Below are 25,904 nucleotides of genomic sequence, written 5' to 3'. Positions count from 1 at the left end.
TTTCTATCCTGTACTTACAGTGATTACTTTGTAAACTCCTTTAATAGTTGGAAGGGCAGGATTTGCAGACGGGAAACTCAAACCAAACATCACATCAAGATTTGACAGAGTCACTCGATTCATCAGGACCTGAATATCATCAGCCTTTGAATATGGAAGGAGAAATGTTTGTCTGTTCTGTCTGTGGGAAAAGATTTCAAACATCAGTGTGACTGGTAAAGCACCAAGACACACACACACCCGAGTGAGAGTGTTCCAGTGCACTGACTGTGGAAAGAGCTTTAACCAGTTACACAGCCTGAAAAATCATCGCACCGTTCACAGCGGGGAGAAACTGTATATGTGTTCTGTGTGTGGACGAGGCTTCAACTGATCATTCAACCTGGAGAGACACAAGGATACCCGCACCACGGAGAAATGTGAGGACTGTAAATGTGGGGACTGGGAAAGGATTCAATTACCCGTCAGATCTGGAAAAACATTGATGCAGTCACACCGGGGAGAGGCCGTTCACCTGCTCCATGTGTGGGGAGGGATTCACTCAGACATGCAACCTTCTCAGACACCAGCGAGTTCACACTGGGGAGAGGGCGTTCACCTTCTCCGTGTGCCGGGAAGGATTCACTCAGTCATCCGACCTTCTGACACACTAGCGAGTTCACACTGGGGAGAGGGCGTTCACCTGCTCTGTGTGTGGGAAGGCATTTACTCATTCATCCAACAAGCTGAAACATCAGCGAGTTCACAAGTGACTGCAGGGGTTGGATTCTGCTGTTAATGCTGCTGTTAATCACATTATAGAAACAGAGAAGATAGGAGCAGGAGGAGGCCATTCAGCCCCTCGAGCCTGCTCCACCATTCAATGAGATCATGGCTGATCATCCAAACTCAGTACCCTGTCCCTGCCCTCTCCCCATACCCCTTGATCCCTTTAGCCTTAAGAAATATATCTAACTCCTTCTTGAATATATTTAATGAATTGGCCTCAACTGCTTTCTGTGGTAGAGAATTCCACAGGTTCACCACTCTCTGGGTGAAGAAATTCCTCTTCATCGCTGTCCTAAATGGCATACCCCTTACCTTTAGACTGTGACCCCTGGTTCTGGACTCCCCGACCATTGGGAACATCCTTCCTGCATCTAGTCTGTCTAGTCCTGTTAGAATTTTATAAGTTTCAGTGAGATCCCCTCTCATTCTTCTAAACTCCAGCGAGTACAAGCCCAATCGACCCAATCTCTCCTCATACGTCATTCCTGCCACCCCAGGTATCAGTCTGGTGAATCTTCGCTGCAATCCCTCCATGGCAAGAACATCCTTCCTCAGATAAGGCGACCAAAACTGCACACAATACTCAAGGTGTGGTCTCACCAAGGCCCTGTACAACTGCAGCAAGACATCCTTGTTCCTGTACTCAAACACTCTCGCTACGAAGGCCAACATACCATTTGCCTTCTTAACCGCCTGCTGCACCTGCATGCTTACCTTCAGCGACTGGTGCACAAGGACACCCAGGTATCGTTGCACTTCCTCTTCTCCCAATCTATTGCCATTCAGATAATAATCTGCCTTCCTGTTTTTGCCACCAAAGTGGAAAACCTCGCATTTATCCACATTATACTGCATCTGCCATGCATCTGCCCAATCACACAACCTGTCCAAATCATACTGGAGTTTCTCGGCATCCTCCTCAAAGCATACACACCCACCCAGCTTTGTGTCGTCTGCAAACTTGGAGATATTACATCTAGTTCCCTCGTCTAGATCATTAATATATATTGTGAATAGCTGGGGTCCAAGGACCGATCCCTGCGGTACCCCACTAGTCACTGCCTGCCACTCGGAGAAAGACCCATTTATTCCAACTCTTTGCTTCCTGTCTACCAACCAGTTCTCTATCCAAGTCAGTACCTTGCCCCCAATCCCATGTGCCTTAACTTTACACGCTAATCTGGGGCTGAACCATGTTCATTCTGACAGTTGGGGATTGTTTCTGCTGATGTTACTAACCCTTATAACTGTCTGGAGTTTAATATTCTGGATATATAACTGATTGACTTGTTGGGGCTGCAGTGTCCCTTTAAGAGCCGCTGTCTGTGATCATTCTCCTTAATTCAGGGACTCGCGTCAGAAATTTGTTTGCAATAAAATTATGAACTTTTACTTCAATTATTTTACAATAAAATTATGAATTTTACTTTAACCCTAAATTGATCTTTGGTATAAAATCCTTGCTGACAATTCTTACTGACTTGCACATTACACACAGTGGAACCTCCATTATCCACCAGAAAGAAGGGGAATGGGAATTGGTGGCAAATCCTCAAATGTTGCCCCTCCCGCCTGGTACAGCAATACCCTTGGCATGGGAATGGGGACAAGTCCAAACCAAGTAACGGGCTGAGTTTAAACTTTGTGGGCCTGTGGGGTTTGTTTATATCAGACAGGAGGAGATTGGTGTCAGTTACTGTGGGGCTGGTTTATATCAGACAGGAGGAGATTGGTGTCAGTGACTGTGGGGCTGGTTTATATCAGGCAGGAGGAGATTGGTGTCAGTGACTGGGGTTGGTTTATATCAGACAGGAGGAGATTGGTGTCAGTTACTGTGGGGTTTGTTTATATCAGACAGGAGGAGATTGGTGTCAGTGACTGGGGCTGGTTTATATCAGACAGGAGGAGATTGGTGTCAGTGACTGGGGCTGGTTTATATCAGACAGGAGGAGATTGGTGTCAGTGATTGTGGGGCTGGTTTATATCAGACAGGAGGAGATTGGTGTCAGTGACTGTGGGGTTGGTTTATATCAGACAGGAGGAGATGGGTGTCAGTGTCTGTGGGGTTGGTTTATATCAGACAGGAGGAGATTGGTGTCAGTGACTGTGGGGTTGGTTTATATCAGACAGGAGGAGATTGGTGTCAGTGACTGTGGGGTTGGTTTATATCAGACAGGAGGAGATTGGGGTCAGTGACTGTGGGGTTGGTTTATATCAGACAGGAGGAGATTGGTGTCAGTTACTGTGGGGTTTGTTTATATCAGACAGGAGGAGATTGGTGTCAGTGACTGGGGCTGGTTTATATCAGACAGGAGGAGATTGGTGTCAGTGACTGGGGCTGGTTTATATCAGACAGGAGGAGATTGGTGTCAGTGATTGTGGGGCTGGTTTATATCAGACAGGAGGAGATTGGTGTCAGTGACTGTGGGGTTGGTTTATATCAGACAGGAGGAGATGGGTGTCAGTGTCTGTGGGGTTGGTTTATATCAGACAGGAGGAGATTGGTGTCAGTGACTGTGGGGTTGGTTTATATCAGACAGGAGGAGATTGGTGTCAGTGACTGTGGGGTTGGTTTATATCAGACAGGAGGAGATTGGGGTCAGTGACTGTGGGGTTGGTTTATATCAGACAGGAGGAGATTGGTGTCAGTTACTGTGGGGTTTGTTTATATCAGACAGGAGGAGATTGGTGTCAGTGACTGTGGGGCTGGTTTATATCAGACAGGAGATTGGTGTCAGTTACTGTGTTTTTTTTATATCAGACAGGAGGAGATTGGTGTCAGTGACTGTGGGGCTGGTTTATATCAGACAGGAGGAGATTGGTGTCAGTGGGTGTGGGATTGGTTTATATCAGACAGGAGATTGGTGTCAGTGACTGTGGGGTTGGTTTATATGAGACAGGAGGAGATTGGTGTCAGTGACTGTGGGGTCGGTTTATGTCAGACAGGAGGAGATTGGTGTCAGTGACTATGGGGTTGGTTTATATTAGACAGGAGGAGATTGGTGTCAGTGACTGTGGGGTTGGTTTGTATCAGACAGGAGGAGATTGGTGTCAGTGACTGGGATTGGTTTATATCAGACAGGAGGAGATTGGTGTCAGTGACTGGGGTTAGTTTATATCAAACAGGAGGAGATTGGTGTCAGTGACTGTGGGGCTGGTTTATATCAGACAGGAGGAGATTGGTGTCAGTGACTGTGGGGCTGGTTTATATCAGACAGGAGGAGATTGGTGTTAGTGACTGTGGGGTCGGTTTATATCAGACAGGAGGAGATTCGGGTCAGTGATTGGTTGGTTGCACAGGATAACCTCGTCAAAGTTGGAGAAGATATGGTATTCCTATATTTAACGACTGTGGTAGAAAAGATTTTTTTATTCATTCATGTGATGTGGGCATCGTTGGATGGCCCAGTGTTTATTACCCAACCCTAAATGCACTTGAGAAGGTGGTGGTGAGCCGCCTTCTTGAACCGCTGCAGTCCGTGTGGTGAAGGTGCTCCCACAGTGCTGTTAGGGAGGGAGTTCCAGGATTTTGACCCAGCGACGATGAAGGATCGGCGATATATTTCCATGTGGGGATGGTGTGTGACTTGGAGGGGAGCTTGGAGGTGCTGGTGTTCCCCTGCGCCTGCTGCCCTTGTCCCTCTAGGTGGTGGAGGTGGCGTGTTTGGGAGGTGCTGCCGAAGAAGCCTTGGCGAGTTGCTGCAGCGCCTCTTGTCGATCAGAGGCTCTCAACTGGGGTGCGTGAGAAGGTTTCAAGGGGTGGGCCCAGAAACTCTCTCCCTCTTTCATTCTTTCTCTCACAAGCAGCCCTCACACCGGGCGCCGGCTCAGTTCCCATTGAGCAGCCGCGGGGGAAGCGATGTGGGGCGCGATGGGGCCAAGGCTGCGGAAACCGCCCCTCGCTCGCTGCCAATTGGGTTGATCCAGATTCCCTTCATCTCCATCCAGCCTGTTGCCCCCATCTCCCCCCTTCCCCCCTACAAATCCAGGCTGGGGTTTATTGGAGGGTGGGGCCATTCCTAATCCCAGGAGCCCAGCCCGTTTAACACCTTCTCCCACTGGAACAGGAGCAGTGCGCAGGCGCAGTTTGCGGGACCCGCAGCTCCAGCCGCCGCTCGCCCTCACACCAGGCGGCGCCACTGAGCAGGACAGCCCGTGGCCTTGGGGATTGGTCCCGTCAACCGTCAATCAAAGGCCAGCAGCCAATCCGCTTGGACCAAGTCCCGCCTCCAACCGCCGTCCATTGTTGGGGCGAAATTCAAAGCGCCGCGAGCGGGAGCCCAAACTGTCAATCAAAGGCCAGCCCCGCCCACTGCACCCTACTCACTCTCTGATTGGCGGCTGCGGGGGTGGGCGGGGCGATAAAGGGCAAATCAGTGCACTCCCCGCCACCGCCTGGGAGCTGGGCTTTGCTCAGGTGAGCAGATCACATGGGCTGGAAGGAAGGTGGTCACAAGGCAGCTTATGTGGTCACTAGGCCTCTTGTATTGGAGAATCAAGGAGGAGGGAGTTTAAAACATACTATTACTGCACTTAATCGTCAAATAACTATTTATTTCAAAAACTAAAGCAGTGATTTGCATTTACAGAGAGGTTTCTGTGATCTCAGGATGTCCCAAAGCGCTTACAGACAATGGATACTTGTGTTGTGTTACAGGGGGTCCGGGGAATTTTTATAACACAGGAGGGGCCTCAGAGAACCCCTGATCTGCACTGTCCCATCAAACACTCCCAGGGCAGGTACAGCATGGGTTAGATACAGAGTAAAGCTCCCTCTCCACTGTCCCATCAAACACTCCCAGGACAGGTACAGCATGGGTTAGATACAGAGTAAAGCTCCCTCTACACTGTCCCATCAAACACTCCCAGGGCAGGTATAGCACGGGTTAGATACAGAGTAAAGCTCGCTCTACACTGTCCCATCAAACACTCCCAGGGCAGGTATAGCACGGGTTAGATACAGAGTAAAGCTCTCTCTACACTGTCCTGTCAAACACTGCCAGGGCATGTACAGCACGGGTTAGATAGAGAGTAAAGCTCCCTCTACACTGTCCCATCAAACACTCCCGGGGCAGATACAGCACGGGTTAGATACAGAGTAAAGCTCCCTCTACACTGTCCCATCAAACACTTCCGGGGCAGGTACACGGACATGTTACCGATACCTCCCCTGGATACCAAGGCTAGGGGAGGCACTCTGGAAGGTTTGGGGAGTTGGGACTTGTCCATGAGGCTAACTGAAGGTATGAGAACTGAAACAATCTACAGTAATGATCGGGTGTTAGTCGTATCTCAGTGGGAATACTCTCTCTCTCTCTCTCTCTTGTCTCTGAGTCAGGAGGTTGTGGGATCAAGTCCACCTCTAGAGACTTGAGAACAAAATGTCGGCCGACACTCCAATGCAGTACTGAGGGAGCGCGGCACTGTCAGAGGTGCCGTCTTTCGGACAAGACGTTCAAGCGAGGTCCCCTCTGCCCTCACAACTGGACATAAAAGATCCGATACAAAAGCAAAATACAGCGGATGCTGGAAATCTGAAATAAAAACAGAAAATGCTGGAAATACTCAGGTCAGGCAGCATCTGTGGAGACAGAAACAGAGTTAACGTTTCAGGTCGATGACCTTTCGTCAGAACTGCTTGTTCTTTAGTGTCAGCTGTGACTCAGTTGGTAGCACTCTCACCTCTGAGTCAGAAAGTTGTGGGTTCAAGCCCCAGCCCAGAGACTTGAGCACAGAAATCTAGGCTGACACTCCAGTGCAGTGCTGAGGGAGTGCAGCACTGTCGGAGGTGATGTCTTTCAGATGAGACGTTAAACTGAGGCCCCGTCTGCTCTCAGGTGGATGTAAAAGATCCCATGGCACTATTTCAAGAAAGAAAGACTTGCATTTAAATAGTGCTTTCATGACCACCAGATGTCTTGACGTGCTTTACAGCCAATGAAGTAGTCACTGTTGTAATGTGGGAAAGAGCAGGGGAATTATCCCCAGTCTCCGAGCCTATGTTTATCTCTCAATCAACACAAAAAGATAGATTATCTGGTCATTATCACATTGCTGTTTGTGGGAGCTTGCTGTGCATTAACTGACTGCCGCGTTTCCTACATTACAACAGTGACTACAGTTCAAAAGTACTTCATTGGCTGTTAAGAGCTTTGGGGCGTCCGGTGGTGGTGAAAGGCGCTATAGAAATGCAAGTCTTTCTTTCTTCAGTGGTCTCACCAGCGACCTCTTCTAGCTGATGCACAGCCGAGAGTCCGCGCATGCGCACTCGGAAAGGCGGTTTGTGCCGAGGAAGGCACAGTGACCCCTCCTGGTCACCAAGTGTAACAACCGCGCATACCCAGAGGGGACCAACCCCCCTCCCCCACTCGGAGCTGCGCCTGCGCACTCGGATCCTGTCGGCTGGAGTCGGCGCGGGACATTCCGGGGAAAGGCCTTGGTGTCGGTTTCAGAGTCACGATCGGTGACGCAAAGTGAGTTTTCTCCGCTCCGATTGGGTGGAGAATCGCGCGGGGTGGGGGGGGAGGGGCGGATCGGGAGAGAATAACAGAAATAGGAAAACTTGACAGTTAGCGAGGCCCCGGACCAAGTGGCGTCAGTTGGACGGTCCACGTGATCTCCTCGGGGACACGTGACCTGGGCCCACGGCCTGATTGATGGGAGCTTCCGAGCAATAGGGAGCGAGCAGTGCGGGGGCGGCTGGAGGAGCGAGCCGGCAGCGGGTCCTTCAACCAATTGGGGAGCCCGAGGGGCGGGACTAGCGCCGGCTGATTGTCTGATTCGCAGGGCAGCGAGTTTCTCCAGTCCCTTGTTCAGGGCCCGGGGCCAGGGGAGGCTGTGGGCCTTTATTCCCCTTATTGGACACAAGGCTCTTTGTCTCACAACACACTGGCTCAGGTTTTAATAGAGACTTTTTAAATTCATCAATAAAAGCAGATAAACCCCGGCAGCACGGTGGCATAGTGGTTAGCACTGTTGCCTCACAGCGCCAGAGACCCGGGTTCGAATCTGGCCTTGGGCGGCTGTCTGTGTGGAGTTTGCACGTTCTCCCCGTGTTTGCGTGGGTTTTCTCCGGGTGCTCCGGTTTCCTCCCACAGTCCAAAGATGTGCGGGTTAGGTTGATTGGCTATGATAAATTGACCCTTAGTGTTAGGGGGATTAAATATGTGGGGTTACAGGGATAGGGTGGGATATGTGTTGGTGTAGGGGTTACGGGGATCGGGTGGGATATGTGTCGGTGCAGGCTCGATGGGCCGAAATGGCCTCTATCTGCACTGTGGGGTTTCTGTGATTCTGTGGAACAAACTTTCTAATATTTTATAGAATCATAGAATGGTTACAGCACAGAAGGAGGCCATTTGGCCCGTCGAGCCCGTGCCAGCTCGCTGCAAGACCACTTCAGCTAGTCCCACTCCCCGCCCTTTCCCCGTAACCCTGCACATTTCTTTACTTCAGGTACTTATCCAATTCCCTTTTGAAAGCCGTGATTGAATCTGCCTCCACCACCCTTTCAGGCAGTGCATTCCAGATCCTAACCACTCGCTGCGTAAAAAAGTTTTCGCTCACGACACTAATCTAGTCTCATACTCTCTCTTTGTCCCTCTTATTCACTTTTAAATCTCCTCTGTACTTTCTATATTCAGCTTGGTTCTCTACTGTATTCTGTCATAAGCTTCATTTTCTGTCTCATTTTAACCTCTCTATCTTTTGTCATCGAGGGAGCTCTAGCTTTGGATGCCCCTCCTTTCCCCTTTGTGGGAATGTGTCTACTCTGTACTCGAACTATCTCCTGGTTAAAGGCCTCCCAATGTTCAATTACTGTTTTGTCCACCAATTTTTGATTCCAATCCACCTGGGCCAAATCCCTTTTTAACTCATTTAAGTTAGCCCTGCTTCTTTCCTCGTTGAGCTAGAAACAGTGTTTAAGAAAGTTCTCTTGGACACATTTCAGGAATTTCTCCCCCTCTGTGTCCTTTACACTGTTACTATCCCAGTCTATATTAGGATAACTGAAACCCTCCATTATCACTACACTGTAGTTCCTGTATCTTTCTGTAATTTGCCTGCAAACTTGTTTCCCTATCTCCTTCCCACTGTTTGGTGGCCTATAGTATACACCCAGTAGCGTAATGGCTCCTCTATTGTTCCTTAAATCTAACCAAATAGATTCTGTTTTTGACCTCTCACATAGAATCATAGAATGGTTACAGCACAGAAGGAGGCCATTTGGCCCGTCGAGCCCGTGCCAGCTCTCTGCAGCTAGTCCCACTCCCCCGCCCTTTCCCCGTAGCCCTCGAAAAAAAATTCCTTCAGGCACTTATCTAATTCCCTTTTGAAAGCTGTGATTGAATCTGCCTCCACCACCCTTTCAGGCAGTGCATTCCAGATCCTAACCACTCACTGCATAAAGAAGTTTTTCCTCATGTCGCCTTTGCTTCTTCTGCCAATCACCTTAAATCTGTGTCCTCTGGTTCTCGACCCTTCCGCCAATGGGAACAGTTTCTCTCTATCTACTCTGTCCAGACCCTTCATGATTTTGAACACCTCCATCAAATCTCCTCTCAACCTTCTCTGCTCTAAGGAGAACAACCGCAGCTTCTCCAGTCTCTCCACGTAACTGAAGTCCCTCATCCCTGGAACCATTCTTGTAAATCTATTCTGCACCATCTCTAAGGCCTTCACATCCTTCATAAAGTGCGGTGCCCAGAATTGGGCTCAATACTGCAGTTGAGGCCGAACCAGTGTTTTATAAAGGTTCATCATAACTTCCTTGCTTTTGGACTCTATGCCTCTATTTATCCCGTATGCTTTTTTAACCGCTTTCTCAACCTGCCCTGCCACCTTCAATGATTTGTGCACACATACCCCCAGGTCTCTCTGTTCATGCACCCACTTTAGAATTGTACCCTTTAGTTTATATTACCTCTCCTCATTCTTTCTACCAAAATGTATCACTTCGCACCTTCCTGCATTAAATTTCATCTACCATGTGTAGAAACATAGAAAATTAGGAGCAGGAGTGGGCCATTCGGCCCTTCGAGCCTTCTCCGCCATTCAATAAGATCATGGCTGATCCTCTATCTAATCCATGGGAACTGTTCCAGAGTCTACAGAATTTTGGAAGATGACCAGCAATGCATCTACAATTTCTAGGGCCACTTCCTTAAGTACCCTAGGATGTAGATTATCAGGCCCTGGGGATTTATCAGCCTTCAATCCCATCAATTTCTCTAACACCATTTCCCTACAAATACTGATTTCTTTCAGTTCCTCCCTCTCATCAGACCCTATGTTCCCCGACATCTCTGGGAGGTTATTTGTGTCCTCCTTTGTGAAGACAGAACCAAAATATGTATTTAATTGGTCGCCATTTCTTTGTTCCCCATTATAAATTCCTCTGATTCTGACTGCAAGGGACCTACGCTTGACTTCACCAATCTTTTTCTCTTCACATAACTATAGAAGCTTTTACAGTCAGTTTTTATGTTCCCTGCAAGCTTACTCTCATGCTCTATTTCCCCCCTCTTAATTAATCCCTTTGTCCTCCTTTGCTGAATCCTAAACTGCTCCCAATCCTCAGGTTTGCTGCTTTTTCTGGCCAATTTATATGTCCTCTCCTTGGCTCTTATGCTATCCCTAATTTCCCTTGTTAGCCAATGTTGAGTCACCTTTTTTGTTTTATTTTTATGCCAAACAGGGATGAATAAATTCTGTAGTTCATCCATGCGATCACACCGGGGAGAGGCTGTTCACCTGCTCCGTGTGTGGCAAGAGATGCACTTATTTCTCTGCCCTGCTGATACATCAGTGGGTTCACACTAACGAGAGAGAGTTTAAATGCATCGAGTGGGTGAAGAGATATAAACGCCCTGAGGCACTGAGAGAGCACCAGCACATTCACAGCGCTTACACATTGTTCAGCTGCTCTCACTGTGGGAAGAGGTTCAGGGCATCATCGCACGAGTTCACACCAGTGAGAGGCCATTCACCTGCTCCATGTGTGGGAAGGGATTCACTCAGTCATCCACCCTGCTGACACACCAGCGAGTTCACACCAGTGAGAGGCCGTTCACCTGCTCCATGTGTGGGAAGGGATTCACTCGTTCATCCACCCTGCTGACACACCAGTGAGTTCACACTGGGGAGAGACCATTCACCTGATTCATGTGTGGGAAGGGATTAATTGATTCATCCACCCTGCTGACACACCAGCGAGTTCACACTGGGGAGGGACCATTCACCTGCTCCGAGTGTGGGAAGGGATTCACTCAGTTATCCCACCTTCTGACACACCAGCCTTCAGATAAGGCGACCAAAACTGCACACAATACTCAAGGTGTGGTCTCACCAAGGCCCTGTACAACTGCAGCAAGACATCCTTGTTCCTGTACTCAAACCCTCTCGCTACGAAGGCCAACATACCATTTGCCTTCTTAACCGCCTGCTGCACCTGCATGCTTATCTTCAGCGACTGGTGCACAAGGACACCCAGGAATCGTTGCACTTCCCCTTCTCCCAATCTATTGCCGTTCAGATAATAATGTGCCTTCCTGTTTTTGCTTCCAAAGTGGATAACCTCCAATTTATCCACATTATACTGCATCTGCCATGCATCTGCCCAATCACCCAACCTGTCCAAATTGGGGTTTGTTTCTGCTGATGTTAGTAACTCCTGTAACTGGGCTGGAGTTTAATATTCTGGATAGATGTCAAATAAATCAGCTTTGTTTTAAACACATTGTTGCAGATTTTTGTCTTTCCCACCTGAGTGTTTAGCATCACCTGGCTGGAGTTCAGAAAGGACAATCTGGGGGAGGATCGTACGGCTGGAACAGAACTTCAGCCTGGACAGTCCTTCAGGGCCACACTGAGAGGGGCAAACGGCACTTTGGTCTTTCTCATCTCTCTTCACTGACAGCAGAGTCCCCGTGCGGGTAATCTTGAGGCGTGTAAGAAATGTGTCCCAGCCGCTCTCTGCCATGGTCCAGAGCACCTAGGCACAGAACAGAAGGCTCCTTTACAACTGTGTTTAGAGTCAGGAAGAACAACGGTGAATGCTGGAAACGTGCTGTCAAATCAGAGATTGGTGTCAAACTGCGATCTGTTCCTGACTGAAAGTGAAACAGCAGGTTTAAGTTTCCAGTCAAAAATGACTGTGGTAATTATTCTATGAAGATTTAACATGTTTGTGTGACCGTCCTGAGTCTACCATTTTAAGGCAGGCATTAATTCAATTAAAGTAAGTTAGTTAAAGTCTGCATTAAAATAGCAGACGGAGGGGTTCACAGGAGCCTGTTAACTGCTGGTACAATTATACAACAGACATTTGATCTCCAGATAAAGAAGGACCTGCAGCGTGTTTCCAGGAATTCCCTGTTTTATTGATGTGTGCGTGTTAGACACCAGGATAACTAAAAATACACGACCTGGAACATCCACGGGGGTGCGATCCCGACAGTTACTCTGGGATCACTCCCGCTGTGGAACTCCACCACTAACCCTGCTGAAGGTTGTAGGCTCAGGGAGTGGGGCCTCCAGGAGTGGATGGTAAGGAAGCTGGGTTTCAGTATCCTGACAAATATATGGCGAGGAACCAGTGGAATCCTTACTAAGGAACCGTCTGGGGTTTTACCTGCCAGCGTAGGTCTAGGGGTGAATGATGCCTGACTCCCCGAACTGTCTTACATTGAACCCAGTTTGGAACAAGATGAATTCAGTTTACAGGAGAATAGGGACAAATATCGCCCACAACTGAGGGAGACAAAAACAGCCATTAGAGAAGCTCAGAGATCTTTGGAAAAGATGATGCTGCACAAATGTGGTAATAATAGCAAAAGCTTTCCCAGCTCCATCATCAGGCAGAAGGCACAGTCACAGAGTTACTACAACAACAACAACGTGTATTTATATAGCACATTTAACATAGTAAAGCCACCCAATGCACTTTACACGAGAGTTATAGAACTAAATTTGACACCGTGCCACATAATGGGATATTAGGGCAGGTGAGCAAAAGCTTGGGCAAAGAGGTAGGATTTACGGAGCCTCTTAAGAGAGGCAGAGAGTTTTAGGGAGGGAATTCCAGAGGTTAGGGCCTTGGCAGTTGAAGGCACGGCCACCAATGGTTGAGCGATTAAAATCGGGGATGCTCAAAAGGCCTGAATTAGAGAAGCGCAGATAACTCGGATGGTTGTGGGGCTGGAGGAGATGACAGAGTTAGGGAGAGGCGAGGCCATTCCTGTTCAGCCTTTCCTGATAAGTATATCCTGTCAGGTCTACGATCATCCTTGCAAATCTTTTTTGCACCTTCTCCAGTGCCTCTGCTTTTTATAATATGGAGACCAAAACTATGCACAATACTCCCAGTGTGGTCTAACTGAGGTTCAATACAAGTTTAACATAACTTCTCTGCTGTTCAATTCTATCCCTCTAGAGATCCCCAGTGCTTGGTTTGTATATTTTATGGCCTTATTAACCTGCGTCGCTACTTTTAGTGATTTGTGTATCTGGACCCTGAGATCCCTTTGCTCTTCTACCCCATTTAGATTCTTACTTTCCAAGTAGTAGGTGGCCTCCTTATTCCTCCTTCCAAAATACACCACCTCACACTTATCTATTTTGATATTTATTATGTCCGTGAATGATTGAGACACGGACAGCAGGAGTTGAACAAAACAAGTCTTTACTGAATGAAGTCAATCGGGAAACTGAAACTACAGAGGCTCACTAGCGCCTTTTATACAGGGGTGGTCACTGCCGGTACTGCAGTCTGAGACCAGTTATTCTCCAAAAGGTACATACACAACAATATTCATTTGCCAATTACATGCCCATTTTGCAAAGGTATTAATATCTTGTATTTTGTCGCAGTCTTCCTCAGTAATAACTTTACCCTCCAACGATAGCAAAATACTGCAGATGCTGGAAATCCGAAATAACAACAGAAAATGCTGGAAAAACTCAGCAGGCCAGGCAACATCCGTGGAGAGAAAAACAGAGTTAACGTTTCAGGTCAAACCCTTTGTCAAGACTGAAAAAGCACAGGGAATGAAATAGATTAAGAGGCCGGGCTGGGAGAGAACAAAAGAGAAGAGACATTAAGAGGTATTCAAAACGAGACAAGATGGTGATAGGACAGTGGAGACAAAAGACGGCTCTAGATTCGGTGTGAAATGTGCTGGCAGATGGGAGACAGCTGCCATGTGGGAGAGAGAAAAAGGGGGGAAGGGACAAAACAAAGGTGTGGATAAAAAATAAGTAAAAATGTAATGGGGGCCGAGGTTACGATCTGAAATTGTTGAACTCGATATTGAGTCCGGAAGGCTGTAAAGTGCCAAATCGGAAGATGAGGTGCTGTTCCTCGAGTTTACAGTGAGCTTCCGTGGAACAATGCAAGAGCCCGAGGACGGTGAGGTCTGAGCTGGAATGGGGCGGTGAATTAAAATGACAGGTGACCGGAAGCTCGGGGTCATCCTTACGGACTGAATGGAGGTGTTCTGCAAAGCGGTCACCCAATCTGCATTTGGTCTCCCCAATGTAGAGGAGGCCGCATCGTGAGCAGCGAATACAGTATACTAGATTGCAAGAAGTACAAGTAAATCGCTGTTTCACCTGGAAGGGGTGTTTGGGGCCCTGGACAGTGGGAAGGGGGGAGGTATAAGGGCAGGTGTTGCACCTCCTGCGCTTGCATGGGAAGGTGCCAGGGGAAGGGGTGCTGGGGGTGATAGAGGAGTGGACTAGGGTGTCTCGGAGGGAGCGGTCCCTACGGAATGCTGAAAGGGGAAGATGCGTTTGGTGATGGGATCACTTTGGAGGTGGCGGAGGATGATCCGTTGAATGTGGAGGCTGGTGGGGTGAAAGGTGAGGACAAAGGGAACCCTATCGTGGTTCCGGGAGGGAGGGGCAGGGGTGAGGGCAGAAGTGCGGGAGATAGAACGGACACGGTCGAGGGCTGTGTCAACCATGCTAGAGGGGAATCCTCGGTTGAGGAAAAAGGAAGACATGTCGGAAGCACTGGTGTGGAAGGTGCATCACCAGTGCAGATGCGGCGGAGACGGAGAAACTGGGAGAATGGAATAGAGTCCTTACATGAGGTGGGGTGGGAGGAAGTGTAGTCCTGGTAGCTGTGGGAGTCAGTGGGCTTGTAGTGAATGTTGGTCAATAACCTATCCCCAGAGATGGAGACGGAGAAGTCGAGGAAGGGAAGAGAAGAGTCGGAGATGGACCATGTGAAGGTGAGGGAAGGGTGGAAATTGGAGGCAAAGTGAATGAAATTGTCTAGTTCAGGGCGAGAGCAGGAAACGGCACTGATACAGTCATCAATGTACCGGAAAAAGAGGTGAGGGAGGGGACCCGAGTAGGACTGAAACAAAGCGTGTTCCACATATCCCATGAAAAGGCAGGCAAAATTAGGACCCATGCGAGTACCCAAAGCAACACCTTTGAGTGGAGTCAAAGGAGAAGTTGTTCAATGTGAGAACAAGTTCAGCCAGGCGGAGGAGGGTAGTGGTGGATGGGGTCTGGTTGGGCCTCCATTCAAGGTGGGGGATGGAGGTGTAGAGGGATTGTACGTCCATGGTAAAAAGGAGGCGGTTGGGGCCAGGAAACTGGAAACTGTTAAAGTGGCGGAGGGTGTCAGAAGAGTCGCGGATGTAGGTGGGAAGAGACTGGACAAGGGAAGAAAAGATAGAGTCGAGATAGGAAGAGATAAGTTCCGTGGGGCAAGAACAGGCTGAAACGATGGGTCTACCAGGGCAGTCCTGTTTGTGGATCTTGGGAAGGAGGTAGAAGCGGGATGTGCGGGGTTGAGGAACTATGAGGTTGGTGGCAGCGGGGGGAAGATCTCCAGAGGAGATGAGGTTATGACAGTCTTGGAAACGGTGGTTTGATGTTCGGTAGTGGGGTCATGGTCCAGGTGGAGGTAGGAGGAGGTGTCGGAGAGTTGGCGTTCAGCTTCCGCTAGGTAGAGGTCAGTTCGCCAAACAACAACAGCACCACCCTTGTCAGCAGGTTTAATGACAATGTCAGGGTTGGATCTAAGAGAATGGAGTGCTGCAAGTTCAGAGGGAGGTAGGTTGGAGTGAGTGAGGGGAGCAGAGAAATGGAGACGGCCGATGTCACGGCGACAGTTAGCGATGAAATGATCTAGAGAGGGTAAGAGGCCAGGGGGAGGGGTCCAGGTAGAACGGGAATTCTGCAAGCGGGAGAAAGGGTCAGTCGTGCGGGGGGAAGACTCCTGGCCAGAGAAGTGGGCACGGAGACGAAGGCGGCAGAAACAGAGCTCAACATCGTGCCGAGCTCGAAATTCCTTGAGGTGGGGGCGTAAGGGGATGAAGCTCAGGCCTTTGCTGAGGACTGATCGTTCGGGGTCAGAGAGGGGAAGGTCAGAGGGGATAGTGAAAACGCGGCAGGGGGTGAGATTGGGAGAAGGGGGGTCAGAGGAAAGTGAAGGAGAAGAAGGTTCCGGAGGGGCGTTGGTGTTCAACCCTCCAACTTGGTGCCAACAACAAATTTTGAAATTGTACTTCTGATTCCCGAGTACAAATCGTTTATGTAAACAGTTATCCCAGCACCGATCCCTGTGGAACACCACTTTCCACCTTTTGCCAGTCTGAATAGCTATCCTAACCCAGACGCTCTGTTTTCTGTTTTGTATCCAGCTTGCTATCCATAAACTGTATGTAAGATCTAGAAGATGACCAAAGTCAGGCCTTGTGCAGTGAAGAGCCAGGCAGCAGAATGGATGGAAAGATGGTTACAAAACAGAAATCAGAGGGTAGGAGTTAAGAGAAGTTTGTAGCCATCTTTCCATCGTATTTGTGTGTGTCACTGTACACTACATAGTTATTACTGTTTGTTTCATATTTGTGGTGCACTTGCCTAAGCGGTTTTGTTCCTGTCTGGTGACAGTGGGACTACTTACTGTCGGCCCTGCTGGTAGTCAAAAAATGCCCCTCTCAATAGGGGCTTTCAATGGCGGTTGAGTAACCCAGAATCCCCCGCGAGGCAGAATGTGCCCTATCAATGACTACAGGAGCCAAGTGCGCAGAACGGGGCTGTGCTCTGAGCATGTGCAGTGCGAGTGGCGGAGACAGAGTGAGACGGAAGAGACACTCCCGGGAGGCGGTAGGAGTTTTTCCAGCATTTTCTGTTGTTATTTCGGATTTCCAGCATCTGCAGTATTTTGCTATCGTACTAGTAGGTGGTAGGAGATTGTGGGCTCTGGGAGGAATTGGAGCCGTGGGTGGTCTGGGAAGCTTCATAAACACTCGGTGTAGGCCTCAGGCCCCGTGTTTGCCCCGCAGTGTCAGTCCCGGCCGCCCAGGTCAGCGGGGTCACTGCCCGCCATCTTGGACAGGGCGGGATCACGGCGCATGCGCGACCATCTTGGCCAGGAACAGTGAGTGGGCGGGGCTTCAGGGTCCCAGTGACCAGGAGAGACAATCATTGACTCATTGATTTTATTCTCACTCTGCACACAGCGGGTGGAGAACTGAACCCAACCAGAGCAGAGGGAGGGGGAAAACTGGGAGTGGAGGAAAGAAATGTTGGAGATGGTGCAATGGGTTTGGATTCCAGCACAGGGAGGAGGGAGAGTGTGTGGGACGGGGATTTACAGCTTTGGGGGAACAAGAGAGGAAAGCACAGTCTCTGCGTGGTCTGCACAGAGCGGGATTAAACGCAGTGGACTTGAACAGACTGCTTTGTTTGGGAATTTGAAAAGAGTGGGAAGGAGTTGTTGCTTTTTGCCTAAACTACTTGTAGTGCTTTGTGTTACAGGTAGTTAATTAATCTAGATCAAGTAAGTAGTCAGGAAACTACACTGTAAACTAAGTTACCTAATTACAAATTAAATTTAATTAAATAAATCAAGGTCATATTGGGCTGGCAGTGCAGGTGTTGTGCCACAACTGCAGCATGTGGGAGTTTGTGGAGAACATTGTGATCCCGGACAACCACGCTTGCAGTAAGTGCCTGCATCTTGAGGAACTTCAGCTCAGAGTTTTTGAGCTGGAGTCTGAGGTGCAGACATTGCGGGGCATCAGGGATGGGGAGAGTTACCTTTGATCCAGGAGGGTGTGACTGCAACTCAGGCAGGTAAGGGGTCCCCAGGTGCAGTGCTGGAGGAGCCTCAGCCTTTGCCTGCCTGGTGCCGGGGTTAAAGACATCTCCTCGCAGCTGAAGAAGAAATGGGAGGGGGAGGATCCAGTTGTCGTGGTCCATGTAGAAACCAATGACATAGGTAGAACTAGGAATGAGGTTCTGCAGAGGGAGTTTGAGGAGCTAGGATCCAAATTAAAAAGCAGAACCTCAAAGGTAATAATCTCTGTATTGTTACCTGAGCCACGTGCAAATTGGTGTAGGGACAAACAGATTAGAGGTTTAAATGTGTGGCTCAAAGAGTGGTGTGGGAGGAAGGGGTTTTGGTTCATGGGGCACTGGCACCAGTGCTGGGGAAAGAGGGAGCTGTTCCGTTCGGACGAATAACGAGGACAATAGACAGGGCTTTAAACTAATGAAGGGGGGTTGGGAGGATTCTGGAAAGAGTAAATTTAAAAGCAACAAGAGAAATGTAATGGCTCTAGAGCAGTGTAGAGTTTTGGATAAAAATAAGCAGAGTGAGTCAGGAAGGGACAGAGTGAGTAACAAAGGTAATAAGGCATCAGTGACTAAGGTGACATCAGGGAAAAATAGAAATAAGTCAAAGCTAAAGGCACTCTATCTGAATGCGCTAAGCATTCCCAACAAAATAGATGAATTAATAACGCAGCTAGAAATGAACAGGTTTGATCTAATAGCCATAATGGAGATGTGGTTGCAAAGTGGCCAAGGTTGGGAGCTAAATATTTCAGGATACATAACTTTTAGAAGAGATAGGCACAATAGAAAAGGAGGAGGGGTAGCCCTGATAATAAAGGATGGGATAAAGACAGTCATAGTCATAGAGTCATAGTCATAGAGTTTTACAGCACAGAAAGAGGCCCTTCGGCCCATCGTGTCTGCGCCGCCCATCCCTCCCTGTCCAGTCTAATCCCATTTTCCAGCATTTGGGCCATAGCCTTGTATGCAATGGCATTTCAAGTGCTCATCCAAATGCTTCTTGAATGTTGTGAGGGTTCCTGCCTCTACCACCCTTTCAGGCAGTGAGTTCCAGCTTCCAACCACCCTCTGGGTGAAAAAGTTCCTCCTCAAATCCCCCCTAAATCTCCTGCCCCTTACCCTGAATCTGTGCCCCCTTGTTATTGACCCCCCTACTAAGGGGAAAAGTTCCTCTTTATCTACCCTATCTATGCCCCTCATCATTTTGTACACCTCAATCAGGTCCCCCCTTAGCCTCCTTTGCTCCAAGGAAAACAACCCCAGCCTGTTGAGTCTTTCTTCATAGCTGAGGCGCTCCATCCCAGGTAACATCCTGGTGAATCTTCTCTGCACCCTCTCCAAAGCAATCACATCCTTCCTATAGTGAGGCGACCAGAACTGCACACAGTACTCCAGCTGTGGCCTCACCAGCGTTTTGTACAGCTCCATCATAACCTCCCTGCTCTTATATTCTATGCCTCTGCTAATGAAGGCAAGTATCCCATAAGCCTTTTTAACCACCTTATCTACCTGTTCCGCTGCCTTCAGGGATCTATGTACATGTACACCAAGGTCCCTCTGACCCTCTGTACTTCCTAGGGTCCTACCACTCATTGTGTATTCCCTTGCCTTATTTGTCCGTCCAAAATGCATCACCTCGCACTTTTCAGGGTTAAATTCCATTTGCCACTTTTCCGCCCATCTGACCAACCCGTTAATATTGTCCTGTAGCCTGAGGCTTTCCTCCTCGCAATTTACCACCCCACCAATTTTCGTGTCATCCGCGAACTTACTGATCATACCCTTTACATTCTCATCCAAATCATTAATGTAGATCACAAACAGCAAGGGACCCAGCACCGATCCCTGAGGTACCCCACTGGACACAGGCTTCCAGTCACAAAAGCAACCTTCGACCATCACCCTCTGCCTCCTGCCACTCAGCCAGTTTAGGATCCAACGCGCCAAGGCCCCCTGGATCCCATGGGCTCTTACCTTCTTGACCAGTCTCCTATGCGGGACCTTGTCAAAAGCTTTACTGAAGTCCATGTAAACCACATCCACAGCATTTCCCTCATCCACACACCTAGTCACCCCCTCGAAAAATTCAATCAGATTTGTCAGACATGATTTACCCTTGACAAAGCCATGCTGACTATCCCCGATTAATCCTTGCCTCTCCAAGTGGAGACTAATTTTGTCCCTCAGAATTTTTTCCAATAATTTCCCTACCACAGATGTTAGGCTCACTGGCCTGTAATTCCCTGGTTTATCCCTGCTACCCTTCTTGAATAATGGTACTACGTTAGCTGTTCTCCAGTCCTCTGGTACATCCCCTGTGGCCAGAGAGGTTCTGAAAATTTGTGTCAGAGCCCCTGCAATCTCCTCCTTTTCCTCACACAACAGCCTGGGATACATCTCGTCCGGGCCTGGGGATTTATCCACTTTTTGGCCTGCTAAAACCGCTAGTACCTCCTCCCTCTCGATGCTAATATGTTCAAGTATGTCATAGTCCCCTTGCCCGACTTCTATGTCTACATCGTCTTTCTCCATAGTGAACACTGAGGCAAAAAATTCATTTAAAACCCCACCTACTTCATCTGGCTCTACACACAGCTTGCCACTTTGGTCCCTAATGGGCCCTACCCTTTCCCTGGTTATCCTCTTGCCCTTAATATACTTATAAAACATCTTAGGATTTTCCTTTATTTTGCTCGCCAGTGTTATTTCATGGCCCCTCCTCGCCCTCCTAATTTCCTTTTTAAGTATGCCCCTGCACCTCTTATACTCCTCTCGGGCTTCCACCATCTTTTGTCTTTTGTAACTGCCAAAAGCCCCCCTTTTTTTCCTAATGCATTTTTGTATATCCTTTGTCATCCAAGGTTCCCTTTGCTTGTTGGTCCCACCCTTGACCTTTACAGGAACATGTTGGTGTTGTACTCTCTCTATTTCCCTTCTGAAAGCCTCCCACTGTTTTGATGTGGATTTTCCTATAAGTAGCTGCTCCCAGTCCACTTTTGCCAGATCCTGTCTTATCTTATTAAAATCGGCCTTCCCCCAATTTAGAACCCTGATTTCCGGGCCGTCTTTGTCTTTTTCCATGACCACCTTAAATCTCACCGAATTGTGGTCACTATCGCCAAAATGCTCTCCTACAGACACTTCCACCACCTGCCCGGCTACATTCCCTAGAATTAGGTCCAGTACCGCCCCCTCTCTTGTAGGACTTTCTACATGTTGGCTCAAAAAGCTTTCCTGGATGCACTTTAAGAATTCTGCTCCCTCCAAGCCTTTCACACTCTGACTATCCCAATTTATATTGGGGAAGTTGAAATCCCCCACTATTACTACCCTATTATTTTCACACTTTTCTGATATCTGCCTGCATATCTGTTCCTCTATCTCCCCCTGACTGTTTGGGGGCCTATAGTACACTCCCAGCAAGGTGCTTGACCCCTTTTTGTTTTTAAGTTCTACCCATATGGCCTCATTAGAGGAACCCGCTAATATATCATCCCTCCTTACAGCAGTAATAGACTCCTTAATTAATATTGCAACACCCCCTCCCCTTTTACACCCCCCTCTGTCTCGCCTGAAGATTCTATACCCCGGAATATTTAGCTGCCAGTCCTGACCCTCCCTCAACCATGTCTCCGTGATAGCAACAATATCGTACTCCCATGTGTTCAACAACAACTTCAGTTCATCCACCTTATTTGCAAGACTCCTTGCATTAAAATAAATGCCGTCCAGCCCTGCCATATTCCCTTTTGCCTTCACATCTTTGCTCTGCCTTCCCTGCTGACTTGTTTTTTCCTCCTTATTTGGCTGTACATCACCCCCTACTATAGCTCCACTCTGTATCCCATCCCCCTGCCGAATTAGTTTAAACCCCCCCCCCCCCAGCAGTGCTAGCAAACCTCCCCGCAAGGATATTGGTTCCCCTCTGGTTCAGGTGTAAACCGTCCGACTTGTACAAGTCCCACCTGTCCCAGAAGCAGACCCAGTGATCCAGGAAACTAAAGCCCTCCCTCCTGCACCATCCCTTTAGCCACGCATTCATCTGTTCTATCCTCCTATTCCTATACTCACTAGCACGTGGCACCGGGAGTAATCCAGAGATTACAACCAGGAGAGAAGACAGGAGAGAGAAAGTATCTGAGCTCCGAAAATCAAGAAGTAGAATCAGTTTGGGTGGAGCTAAGAAACAGCAAGGGGCAGAAAACATTGGTGGGAGTTGTTTATAGGCCCCCAAACAGTAGTTGTAATGCAGGGCAGAGTATAAATCAGGAAATTAGAGGTGCATAGAACGCAGGTAATACAGTAATCATTGGGGACTTTAATCTACATATAGACTGGGCAAACCAAATTTGCAGTAATAGTATGGAGGACGAATTCATGGAATGTATGCAAGATAGTTTTCTAGATCAGTATGTTGAGGAACCAACGAGGGAACAGGCTATTTTAGATCTAGTATTGTGCAATGAGAATGGGCTAATTAATAACCTTGTAGTAAAGGGGCCTTTAGGGAAGAGTGACCATAATATGATAGAATTTTATATTGAGTTTGAAAGTGACTTAGTTAAATCCGAAACTAGGGTCTTAAATCTAAACAAAGCAAACTACATAGGTATGAGGGACGAGTTGGCTAAGGGAGATTGGGAAACTACATTAAAAGGTATGACAGTGGACGAGCAATGGCTAGCGTTAAAGAATTAATACATAAGTTATAACCAATATACATTCCTTTAAGACACAAAAACCCCACAGGAAAGTGGTCCAACCGTGGCTAACAATAGCAGTTAAAGATAGTGTTAGATCAAAGGAAGAGGCGTATAATATTGCCAAAAAGTGTTGTAAGCCTGAGGATTGGGAGGATTCTAGAATTCAGCAAAGGAGGACCAAGAAATTGATGAAGAAAGGGAAAATAGAATATGAGAGTAAACTAGCAAGAGACATAAAAACAGACTGTAAAAGCTTCTATAGGTATGTAAAAAGGAAAAGATTAGCAAAAATGTGGGTCCCTTACAGGCTGAGACAGGAGAAATTATAATGGGGAATAAGGAAATGGCTGAGAAATTAAACAAATACTTTGTTTCACTTCACAGAAGAAGACGCAAAAAAACTTCCCGGAAATAATGAAGTTCCAAGGGTCTAACGAGAATGAGGAACTGAAAGAAATTAGTATTAGTAAAAAAAGTAGTACTGGAGAAATTAATGGGGTGGAAAGCTGATAAATCCCCTGGACCTGATGGCCTACATCCTAGGGTTTTGAAAGAGGTGGCTATAGAGATAGTGGATGCATTGGTTGTCATTTTCCAAAATTCCATAGATTCTAGAACAGTTCCCGCAGATTGGAAGGTAGCAAATGTAACCCCACTATTTAAGAAAGGAGGGAGAGAGAAACTGGGGAACTACAGACCAGTTAGCCTGATATCAGTAGTAGGGAAAATGCTAGAATCTATTATTAAGAACATGGTAACAGGGCACTTAGAAAATAATGACAGGATTGGGCAGAGTCAACATGGATTTATGAAAGGGAAATCGTGTTTGAGAAATCTGTTAGAATTTTTTGAGGTTGTAACTAACAGAATAGATAAGGGGGAACCAGTGGATGTGGTGTATTTGGATTTTCAGAAGGCCTTTGATTAAAGTCCCACACAAGAGGTTGTTAAACAAAATTAGGGCTTATGGGATTGGGGGTAATATACTAGCATGGATTGAGGATTGGTTAACAGACAGAAAACAGAGAGAAGGAATAAGCAGGTCATTTTCGGGTTGGCAGGCTTTAACTAATGGGGTACTGCAAGGTTCAGTGCTTGGGCCTCAACTATTCACAATCTACATCAATGATTTGGATGAGGGGACTAAATGTAACATCTCCAAGTTTGCTGATGATACAAAACTGGGTAGGAATGCAAGTTGTGAGGAGGATGCAAGGAGGCTTCAAGGGGATATAGACAAGCTAAGTGAGTGGGCAAGGACATGGCAAATGGAATATAATGTGGAGAAATGTGAAGTTAACCACTTTGGTAGGAAAAATAGAAAAGCAGGGTATTTTTTAAATGGTGAGAGATTGGGAAATGTTGGTGTTCAGATGGACCTGGGTGTCCTTGTACACGAATCACTGAAAGTTAACATGCAGGTAAAGCAAGCAATTAGGAAAGCAAATGGTATGTTGGCCTTTATTACAAGAGGATTTGAGTATAAGAGTAAAGACGTCTTACTGGGGCCCTGGTGAGACCACACCTGGAGTATTGTGCATAGTTTTGGTCTCCTTACCTAAGGAAGGATATACTTGCCATAGAGGGAGTGCAACGAAGGTTCACAAGATTGATTCCTGGGATGGGGGGATTGTCCTCTGAGGAGAGATTGAGTAGACTAGGCCTATATTCTCTAGAGTTTAGAAGAATGAGAGGTGGTCTCATTGAAACATACAAAATTCTTACAGGGCTCGACAGGGTAGATGCAGGGAGAATGTTTCCCCTGGCTGGGGAGTCTAGAACCAGGGCTCACAGTCTCAGAATAAGGGGTCGGCCATTTAGGACTGAGATGAGGAGAAATTTCTTCACTCAGAGGGCGGTGAATCTTTGGAATTCTCTACCCCAGAGGGCTGTGGAGGCTCAGTCGTTGAGTATATTGAAGATAGAGATCGATAGATTTTTGAATATTAAGGGAATCAAGGGATATGGGGATAGTGCAGGAAGGTGGAGATGAGGTAGAAGATCAGCCATGATCTCATTGAATGGTGGAGCAGGCTCGAAGAGCCAAAAAGCCTACTCCTGCTCCTGTTTCTTATGTTTTTATGAAAGAATGCTCCATAGAAACTAGAATTGTCTGTTCTGAATTTCTATCCTGTACTTACAGTGATGACTTTTGTAAACTCCTTTTACAGGGTATTAGAAGGGGAGGATTTACAGACGGGAAACTCAAACCAAACATCATGTCAAGATCTGACAGAGTCACTCGATTCATCAGGACCTGAATATCATCGACTATTGAATGTGGAAGGAGAAATGTTTGTCTGTTCTGTCTGTGGGAAAAAATTTCAAACATCAGTGTGGCCGGAAAAGCACTGAGACACACACACCCGAGTGAGAGTGTTCCAGTGCACTGACTGTGGAAAGAGCTTTAACCAGTTACACAGCCTGAAAAAACATCGCACCATTCACAGCGGGGAGAAACCGTACACGTGTTCTGTGTGTGGACGAGGCTCCAACTGACCGTCCAACCTGGAGAGACACAAGGACACCAGCACCACGGAGAAACCGTGTAAATGTGGGGACTGTGGGAAGGGATTCAATTACCCATGCCAGCTGGAAACCCATCGATGCAGTCACACTGGGGAGAGGCCGTTCACCTGCTCCATGTGTGGGAAGGGATTCACTTCACCATCCGGCCTCCAGTCACACCATTGAGTTCACACTGGGGAGAGGCCGTTCACCTGCTCCGTGTGTGGGAAGGGATTCACTCATTCATCCAACCTCACTGAACACCAGCGAGTTCATACTAGAGAGAGACCGTTCACCTGCTCCATGTGTGGGAAGGGATTCATTAAATCATCTCTCCATCTGAGACACCAGCATTTTCACACTGGAGAGAGGCCATTCACCTGCTCCGTGTGCGGGAAGGGATTCACAAATTCACCCCACCTTGTGGCTCACCAATGCATTCACAGTGGGGAAAGGCCATTCACCTGCTCCGTGTGTGGGAAGGGATTCACTCTGTCATCCCACCTCACTATACACCAACTTGTTCACACCAACAGGAGACCGTTTAAATGCTCTGACTGTGAGAAGAGCTTTAAAAGCAGAAATGATCTGATGAAACACCAACGCATTCACACTGGGGAGAAGCCGTTCACCTGCTCCGTGTGTGAGGATTCATTCGTTCAGCCAACTTGCTGACACACCAGCGAGTTCACGACTGACTGCAGGGGTTGGATTCTGCTGTTATTAATCACATCCAGGACTGAACCATGTTCATTCTGACAATTGGGCTTTGTTTCCTCTGTAACTGGGCTGGAGTTTAATATCTGACAAATAAATCAGCTTTGT

The 25,904-nt window shown here is 47.8% G+C and overlaps 1 pseudogene; it reads left to right on the top strand.

The window, feature by feature from the left end:
• The first annotated feature begins 521 nt into the window (after positions 1–521).
• On the top strand, positions 522–25,904 carry LOC147119091 (uncharacterized; annotated as a pseudogene).

The sequence above is a fragment of the Somniosus microcephalus genome, chromosome 4 (assembly GCF_052327205.1).
Source record: "Somniosus microcephalus isolate GS21.2 chromosome 4, FLI_Smic_1.0, whole genome shotgun sequence".
NCBI lineage: Eukaryota > Metazoa > Chordata > Chondrichthyes > Squaliformes > Somniosidae > Somniosus > Somniosus microcephalus.
The sequence above is the reverse complement of the archived record's forward strand: the minus strand, read 5'-3'. Positions and strand labels throughout refer to the sequence as shown.